The 9,219-nt window shown below is 41.3% G+C and overlaps 1 pseudogene; it reads left to right on the forward strand.

Annotated features, from left to right (window-relative positions):
• The first annotated feature begins 735 nt into the window (after positions 1–735).
• LOC148594382 (ATPase family AAA domain-containing protein 2-like) lies at positions 736–8,183 on the forward strand (annotated as a pseudogene).
• The last annotated feature ends 1,036 nt before the right edge of the window (positions 8,184–9,219 follow it).

The following is a 9,219-nucleotide window of genomic DNA, read 5'->3' on the forward strand; positions in this document are numbered from 1 at the left end:
GAAATAATAATAATAAGAGGAAATAATAATAATAAGAGGAAATAATAATAAGAAATAATATTAATATTAATAATAATAATAATCTGCTGTGGCCGCTGGGGATCATTTTTGGGCCTGAGCTGGCTGGGAAAGAACACACGACACTTAAGCTGTGACACAGGAATGTAGAAAGAAAGGGGGACATAAAAGGAGCCCGGATTTCCCCCCTAGGTGTGTGGTTCTTCCCCTGCACCCACACACATGCTTTCTTGCCCTCAACATCACTCGCATCGAGGGCTGCGGGACACCCCTGAAAGAAGAACAAAAATAATAAAAATTAAAAAGAAATAATTAGAAAAAGAAATAAATAATAATAATGATAATAATGGCCAGCTGCCATGGGGATTTTTTGGGGCCTGCTTCTTTAGCTTATTTAGAACGAAACCCACTCTAGCATGAAGTTAAAAATACAGAAAAAGCATTTTTGCTACTTAATATGTTTTAATATCATTTGTTGTATTAAGTATTTAGCAAATATGTTTTCAGGCAGATGTTTCTGAAATGCCTGTCTTTTGTTACACACATTTGCTTTCCAACGCTTAAAAATAAAAGTCTTCCAGCTTTCCCTTCAGTTAGAAGGAGACTTTCTTTTTAATTGCAGTCAAGTGTCTTCCCATTAACGTTTGGAAAGACGACTGAAAGGGGGTTCACGAGGCTCGAACAAGCATAAGAGCAAGTCTGGCTGATGCCAGTGCCATGCAAATGGACAGGGCCGTAAGTGATTTTAACTCGTTGTGTTAGAGGGATTTTTCCAGGGTTTCTGATGGAACCTTCTGTAGGCTGCAGCTTACTTTAAGGTGTAAACTTATTCTGTTGACTTGATCTTTAGGTCCAGTTTGGTGTGGGTGGTCTTTCTGAGCACATTGCAATGTTAAAAGAGATGGTGATTTTTCTGCTGCTTTATCCGGAAGAGAAATTCAAAATTCAGCCTCCAAGGTAACACACCTTTACAAAACTCTAATTCAGCTGTCTAGGGGAGGATATTACACTGAGGCATTAATATATTTTTTTCTATGCTTCAAACATTTGGGCATTGTTGAGTTTTTTTTTTTTTTTAGTAGTAAAAATAATTTATTTAAAATGTATAAAATCTTGAGTATACACAGGTTCAAAATGTAAGCAAAGGCCTTGGCATGATAGAAGACCTGGTTTGTGGTGCTTTAAAAAGGGAGTATCACTTGCCTTAATCTATTAATACTAGGGGTTCTGCCTCTGCCTTTTGACTCAAGACAAGCTATAATGCAAGCATTTTGTTTCTAGGCTAGAAAAGAGATTTTCAAGATTCACACACGAAACTGGACCCCTAAACCACGTGACACGTTCCTTGATGAGCTGGCTGAAAAAGCTGCTGGTAAGTTCAAAAATGAAGCGAGTTCCTGCATGTGACTGAGTCTGCAGGAGTTTCAGCTCGTGGCGCACGGCAGGGGGGAACCAGGCTCTTGCACCTCGCTGCACAACTAGCCAGGGAGCCAGCTGCGTGTCCTCAAAGCCACCAGAGTGAGACACTTCCATCCACTTATTGCTTTACTTTCTGTCTCTCCAAACAGCGAGTGGCTTTTGGGGCAACTTCCTCGGGAGAAAAGTTTTGCTTAGAAGGTTCAGGAGAAAAGTCTGGCTGGTTTGTAAGCGCGCAGGGTGGCTAACAAAACCTCTGGAGTGCAGCAACACTTTTCACATTTCCTATTAGACTGTTTTAACCTGCATGCAAAGTCTTCGCGTGTTGCACTTTGGCACCTTGACCTTTCTGTGTTGCCACAGCCTGACATAATGCTCCATTTGATGTTCTGTTTTATTAGGATACTGTGGTGCTGATATCAAGTCCGCATGTCCTGAAGCCGCCCTCCGTGCTTTGCGACGCCGCTACCCTCAGATATACAGAACCCCTGAGAAACTGCAGCTAGATGTCTCTTCAATTAAAATAACAGCAAAAGATTTTTTCATGGCTATGGAAAGAATTGTACCAGTTTCACAGAGGTCTGCGGCTTTGCCCGGACAGGCATTATCACCCATTTTTAAACCACTGCTTAATAAGACTTTTCAGAGAACTTTACGAGTCCTGCAGAGAGTATTTCCCCACGCAGAACTTGTCCTAAAGAAGGACCAGCAGCAAGGCAGGACCATAACATGTACAGCTGGTTAAAACTACTTGTTGTTTTAGCTATCATCATTTCACCTCATATGAATTGAAGTATTTGTGGATCACACTGGGCGATGTGTGAGATCACATGCATCAGATTTCCTGGCAACATCCTGCTGGCTTTTCTACCTGGAGACTTGCTAGGTTCATTTTTATTGGTAGAACAGGCAGAAAGCCACAATAAATGCAAGCAGAGATGCTAGGTGATCCATAATTATTTCCCCTCTCTGTTCTCCGCTTCTACCTTCTCCTCCCTGAGTGATCTTGGAGGATCTTTATGCAGAAGATGTGTTGATCTACACACCCTGGCTTAGGAGTCTTGAGACAAAGGCCAGTTGGTGGCCATCACATTCACTTAATTCCCATACTTTTACTGTGGGACACAGATTCCAGACACACAGCCTTGTGGGTTGTGTGGGTGTCTAGCAAGTACAGGAGTTGTTGCTGATAATCACATTTCTTTGTTCTTGGGGCAAAAAAGGGACTTTTTGCCAATAAAGAAATATAACTTTTGCAAAACATAAGACTTAGGCGAGGTTTGTAGAGCCGTGTGCAATCTCTTTAGACCTGTGGTAGGATCAAGTCTTCAAAAATAGCATTTAGTGTGAGCCCATCCAAGGGAGAAAGAGAAGATCAGTGGGTTTTGGGGCTGCTTTGGAAGCTGTATTAGAGTGAGACATGCAGACTATCCAGGCAAGTTAACAAACCCTTCTTGTCTTCCAGATGATATGAACGCTACTTTACAAAGCGATTTCATCTGGAGTGATGAAGAGTCACTTTCAGCCTTTGAAGATGAGGAGACTTTTCCTGAAAAGACTTGTCGAAAGAAGAAGAACTTCCTTGACTTCAAGAGGTAAATGCCTGTCCCCTTTTAGGTTCAGAATCTTCAGCTTGCTGTGTCTTTGGAAAGAGATTATGCTGCTTGTGTCTTCTCTCAAGAGAAACTTGAAACAGAGCAAATTAACATTTATGTCTTTATTCATCACTATGTGTTTTAAACTTGCTATTTTCTAATTTTGTTCCAGAAATGCTTCTCACTAGGCAACGTGTCACAGGCCAAGGCTCTTGCTCTCTGGAGAGCCAGACCGTGGGCAAAGCTCCCACTTGGCCCCCGCAGTCATACACGCCCTGGAAAAGTTTCCAGTTTATACCCTGGACCTGCCAGTTCTGCTTGCTAGTGCCTCATCACCAGAGGAAATATGTGCACAGGTATCTTTTTTTTTTTTTCCTTCTTTCTTTAATCTCATGAGATTCACTGTCTGTCTGTAAACTGCTCAAGTGAGGTAAGTGAAATTGTTAATGGAGGTGGTCTGCTTTTACTGTACTTTGCTACTATATTATAACATTTTGTCCTTTGATGAGAGATGGACACGTAAGCACAGATGTTCTATTGAGTCGTGCGGCTCTTTAGAAGTTAACTTACATGTACGCAGTCTTGCAATCAGGCAGCAATCTGGATCTCTGTCTGTGTAGCTCTCTCAATTTTTGAGTCAAATCAGAAATTTTACTCTACTATTAATAAGTTTTGCATGGTGAGGTGTGTGGGGCTTTTTGTTTTTTTTGGGATTTTTTTTTGGTTGGTTGTTTTTGTTTTTTGTACTTCGCCTGTATGCACTTCTATTTTATTAGGCCAGTTTGATGCGTAGTTATTTATGAGCAGCCTGTGCTCCTGGTTCATTGCTCTTACCAAAGCTTTCATTTTACTAGTTTATCCGAGAAGCTCAGAGCACAGCACCAAGTATAATTTATATTCCACGGATCGATGTATGGTGGGAAACAGCTGGCGTTGCATTGAAAACTACTTTTACAACGTTATTAGAGAACATTCCAGCATTTGCTCCGGATTTGTTGCTTGCAACAGCAAACGTATCGTACATGGATCTCCAAGATGAGGTATTTCTGTCAACACTTTTCCTAATTCTTCTATTCAGTTTAATTTTATGAATCTTTTAAGTATACAAATACTGTCCTCCCTCAAGAAAATGGATCCTTTTATTACGAGGGCACCCTTCTGAATCATGTAGATTTGCTTAGACACAAAACAGCGCTGAGAACGTTTGTCTCGGTTGTTTTGTGAGTCAAGGGACTCTCTTCTACTTCAGCAAGAAACCTCAAAGGTGGGGGATGTCATCACTCTGTCAGTGCATCGTGTGCTCGTCCATTCCCTGAGCTTAAATTCTAGAGCTTTTCCTCAGAGAAGATATTTTATTTGCCATCCTGACCTAAAGAAATCTAGCCTTTGATCACCAGGAAGATAACATTATTATTATTATTATTATTATTATTATTATTATTATTATTATTATTATTATTATTATTCAGATCATTACTAAGCTCAATTTAAAAAAATCCTCTTTTTGACGTAGTGATCTCGTACCTGAAATGTCTTTCCTTCTCATGCCATAGATACAGGAGTTGTTTATTGAAGATTATGGAAAAGCTTTTGATGTCCCATTGCCTACTAAGGAAGAGAGAAGCAACTTTTTTGAGGACTTAATTTTAAGTGAAGCTGCTAAACCTCCTGCATCTAGAAAGAAAGCAGGTGAGCCTATTCTATAGATAAAAATTTGCTAACTGTATGTTAACAGCCTTACAGTATTTGTTTTGGTAGTGGGTTTCCTATCAGTAACTCTGTGTGTGCTCCTATTTGAGTGCTGCGGATGGAATAAACTTTTCTGGTTCCCTTAAGCTCGGCAGGCCCTGGAAGTGCTGCCGGTGACGCCGCCGCCTGAACCTCGGGAACCACCACAGGGAGAAACGCAAGGGGCAGAGGAGCAGGAGGAGGAGTCCCTTGGTGCACTTAGCGTTTTCTTAAGGGATGTTACTCTCAGACTTGCTACTGATGGACGTTTCAAGGCCTTCACAAACCCTGTTGATGCAGATGAGGTAAACTGCTCTGGGTCTGTAATACTGTACTGTCTGGGTGTAGTTTTAAGTGCCCAGTGTTGGTGTGCTCTAGCGAAAGGCTTATCTTTAGCACTGCACTAAAAGGATTTCTTTTTGGAGGAGAAAAAAGTGTTTTGTATTTTATTTTGCTGACTCCCTGAGGCTCTTCCATGTCCTTTTTTTGAGTGGTCACTGGAAGCCCTGGTTTCCTCCTAGAAAGTCAGAGCAGCTACCACCAGAGTTTGCCTGGGGAAAGACTTTGATATGTAGGTATGCTACAACTCTGAAATAAACAGTCAGATTTCTTTGGGGCTGTTGGAATAAAGCCTAAAGCTCTCGCCACGTGTTTGTTGGCTGTCAGTGGTTCCTCTGGGAACAGGAGAAGAGCAGATGTTTGCAAAAAAAATTCAAGATTCCACCTGCCATTTTGTCTCTGGCTCCCCAGTACAGGATCAGCCATAAATGACATGTGGTTTCATCTTCCCCCAAAACTTCCAAGTCCCTCTTTTTCTCATTTAATTTACTGAATTAGCCTGTTAAGATGGGGGCATATACTTCAGAGTTAGTTGCAATTTTAATACAGCTGTGTATCAGCAAGGGCCCTGTTCCTCTGGGCATCCCTCATCTTTCCCTTCCAGGCTCTTGACATGTGAATAGTCTAAACAAATAGAGGTGTCCTCACCTAAACTAGCCTTGAGGCTCCTCTCACGCTCCCAGTAAGGACATAATTAGCTCTGCTCCAGGTATCTCCTCCTAAGGGAGATGCCTAGAGCAGCTGCTTCCAAAGGGCAATTCCGGCAGCGGATTTCCTGCAGCCCAGAGCAGAGCCTGGCTCGGGTGGCTCAATCCAGTGTATTTACTGTGATGTTCTGAAGCTGAAGGAAGCAAATCCTGCTCTGCATGTCTGTTCCCTTCGCTGTCCCACACACACTCCCCAGCTTCCTGCTGCCTTTCTTCTCCCTTCCAGTGTGTCTCTTCAAAGCCCTTTGAAAGAGCCCTTCCTTTTTCAAGCAGCTAAGTGGTTAATTCCACTATCTGCTCATAATGTCACAAATATTCAGGGTTTTTAAGAAGTCATTATTTGAATTTATTAAAATAATGTGGGTAGATACTGTGTAAGTCTAATAAAACCTCTGAACGCGTCTATTTAATTTGTAGGTACCTGATTATATCACAGTTATTAAACAGCCAATGGACCTTTCAACAATTCTCTCTAAAATTGACTTGCACCAATATATAACTGCAGGAGATTTTCTGAAAGATATTGATCTAATCTGTAGCAGTGCCTTAGAATACAAGCCAGATAGAGAAGCTGGAGGTGAGGATAGCTCTTTATCCCTCATTTAGACAACATTTAAAATGCATAGATTGAGAAGAGTTGTCTCTTTACAATGGCCTTGGGATTAGCTCCCTTGAAACATCCACAGAGAGCATTTCTTGCCACTTTAAAAACTGGTGTAGTGTTAAATTATTTAGAGATGAAATTATGTGCAATAGGTGCTAATGAAGATGTAGTGCCTCTGCCTTGATTATTAACTTTTATGTTCTTCTGCCAAAACTATTCACTGAAATAGGTTGCAAAACCTCTTTGGGAAAAGAGTTCATCTTTTCCATATGATGCAAATCAAGGATTTCACTTAGCTAGTGGCAAACACTCAGTTCTGACTGTCAACTTTCAGATCGTCTCATTAGAGACAAAGCTTGTGCCCTGCGAGATGCTGCCCATGAAGTGAAGGAGGAAATGGATAAAGACTTGGAACAACTTTGTGAAGAAATGAAAGAGTCTCGTGAGAAAAGGGGTATGTATTCCAACCCTCGGGATTTGAAGACTTGCCTCAGTATTTGTAAGTAGAAATGTGAGACCAACTTTTTTGCTGTCTGTTCTTCATTGCAAGGCTGCAGCTCTTCACAGGATGTGCCATCTCACTACGAGGTGATGCCACAGCAACCCTCTGTTTCTGGATGTAATAAACAAGATAACAAGTGTAACGAAAGAATAGAGATGCCAGTGATGCCTGGAGCCTGCCCTACACCACTGCCTAATGGCAAGTTGCTTTTTCTTTTTAGATTTTTTTTCTTTTTTTCTCCCCACCAACAGGCTTTCTGGGTGATATTGCTAATGCCATTGATATCCTTCTTGTGACAAGGTTTCTGCCGGTGGAAACTTTGCCAAGGATTTCACCCATCTGTTTTGTGCAATATTCTGTAAATAGAAAGACGGGTGGGTTTTTTTGTTTTCCTTTGTGGAAGGCATAAGGACAAAAACAGTTTTAAACAGGTTATCTGAATCATAAAACTTTACTGAGAATTTTCTTTATCCTTCAGTTACTTTCTTGAAATGCTCTCTTTTTAACTCTTCCCAGCATTCACTCTGCTTTTCATCTTTACTGGTTTTATAAGAGATTTGAAGAAGAGCTTTTCTCCAAAGGCTTTTTTGCTATTCATCTCTATTAGTTCATGTAATGAGACAGTAAGCAACTTTACCCAATAGGCAGACAATAGGACTGCAAAGCAAGGCTAAAGTAGGAATTTTTCTGCGCTTCAAATCTAGTTTAAAGTCTTGAATAAATTTAAAAATCTAACAGCAAATGGACCGCATGAACTTGCAACCTTTTCTTTAGACCTACATGTGTAGTGAGATTTGTCAGTACTTTCAGTTCTTTGATTGTTTTACTTGACATACATACGAGGAAGATAAGAAGAGCAAATTTTAAAGGAGGAGCTTCTTTGCTTATATTTTGGGTTGTTTTTTTCTAATATCTCATTGCAGTTCCATCCAAAAGAAAGCGCAAAAGGAAGAATTGCACTTCCAGTGGTGAAACAAAGAGGAGAAAGATTTTGCAGTGGAGTAAAGTGAATAGAAGTGGAGAAGACCAAGAGGAAGTAGACAGTGAGGGAGAAGAGTTCCTGGAAAACGGTGCTTCTAGCATGCACCAGACTGAAGGTGAGTTCATAGGAGGTTCTCGTGTGGAAGAAAGCCACAATAGTCTTCCACGGCGACAGACAAATGTCTATGAAAATAAACATGAAACAGAAAACAAGAGATTTTTCCTCTGTGACTAAATCTGGCTCTGAAAAGAAAAGAGCCCAGTTTTCTCCCAATTCAGGCCTAAGAAATTGAAATGACACTTTGGATTCCCAAAATACAGCAAGTTTCCAAGAGGGTGATTCAAAAGGTAAGCGAAAGGTCCAGCAGACCAGGTAGCTCCATTTTGTTGTTGAGGGGTTTACATTAGCCTCCTTTAATTTCATTCTATTATTTCTTTACAAATCACTGCACTGTGTTGCTTCCATTAAGATTCTGTCCCTCTGATTATGCCACCAAAGTCATTTTTCTTAAGCTGCTGCTCTTCTGATTCTGAAATCAGTTTTGTAATTCTATCTCCTCGCAAACCAACAATCATTTGCTTTCTTTTATGGCACGTGCATCTTTCTGATAACGAGCAGCTTGGGATAAGGAGCTGTAACTCGGCCTGTGTAGACTTACTCACGATGTGGCAGAGATGACTCACATCCTAATGCTTGCTTCAAATGGGAGATGGGTTTTCTTAACATTCAACTTCCTTAAGTAGGCACTGCTGTAATGGCAACGTTTTGACTATTGCTTTTTTCTCCTCTCAACCCTGGGCTTTTCACTCCCACTGCTTTTTGATCTTGGTTCCTATTTGCTATGGAGGAGAAAGTAGAAGGCAAGTATTTCTCAGTGAACAAATAACAGTAGAGAAAGATTGGATGCCACTTGTGGGATAGCTGATGGATAGCCATGTTCTGGAAAAAGAGAAATCATGACTTAAGAAAGTGTTTTCATCCCAGAGACTTACATGCGTCAAGAGTGTCTGGTCGGACGTCATGAGAGTCCGGTGGGAATTCCTGAGGAGCCGGATCCCCCCGTTGTGGTGGATTACAGCAAGCTTGCGGTATGTCTGTTTTCAGTTTTCTTTAGAACAAGGTAGGGAACTTTCTCCCCTCACTGCTGTGAGGGAAGCGGAGCTTGATGGGCAGTTGTGGGCAGTATTTCCACTTGCCTGGTTGCTGTGTGTGGGTCCACTCCGACAGCCTCACTCCACGCACAGCTCCTGGACAGTGTTGGCAGTCAGTTGTGCTGTGAATGGGACTGTTTAGCTCCTGAAGCCTTCAAGAGCTTTTGCAGAAGGTCT

Source organism: Tinamus guttatus, unplaced genomic scaffold, assembly GCF_059628265.1.
Source record: "Tinamus guttatus ecotype Peru unplaced genomic scaffold, ASM5962826v1 Tinamus_guttatus_pri_ptg000248l, whole genome shotgun sequence".
Classification (NCBI taxonomy): Eukaryota; Metazoa; Chordata; class Aves; order Tinamiformes; family Tinamidae; genus Tinamus; species Tinamus guttatus.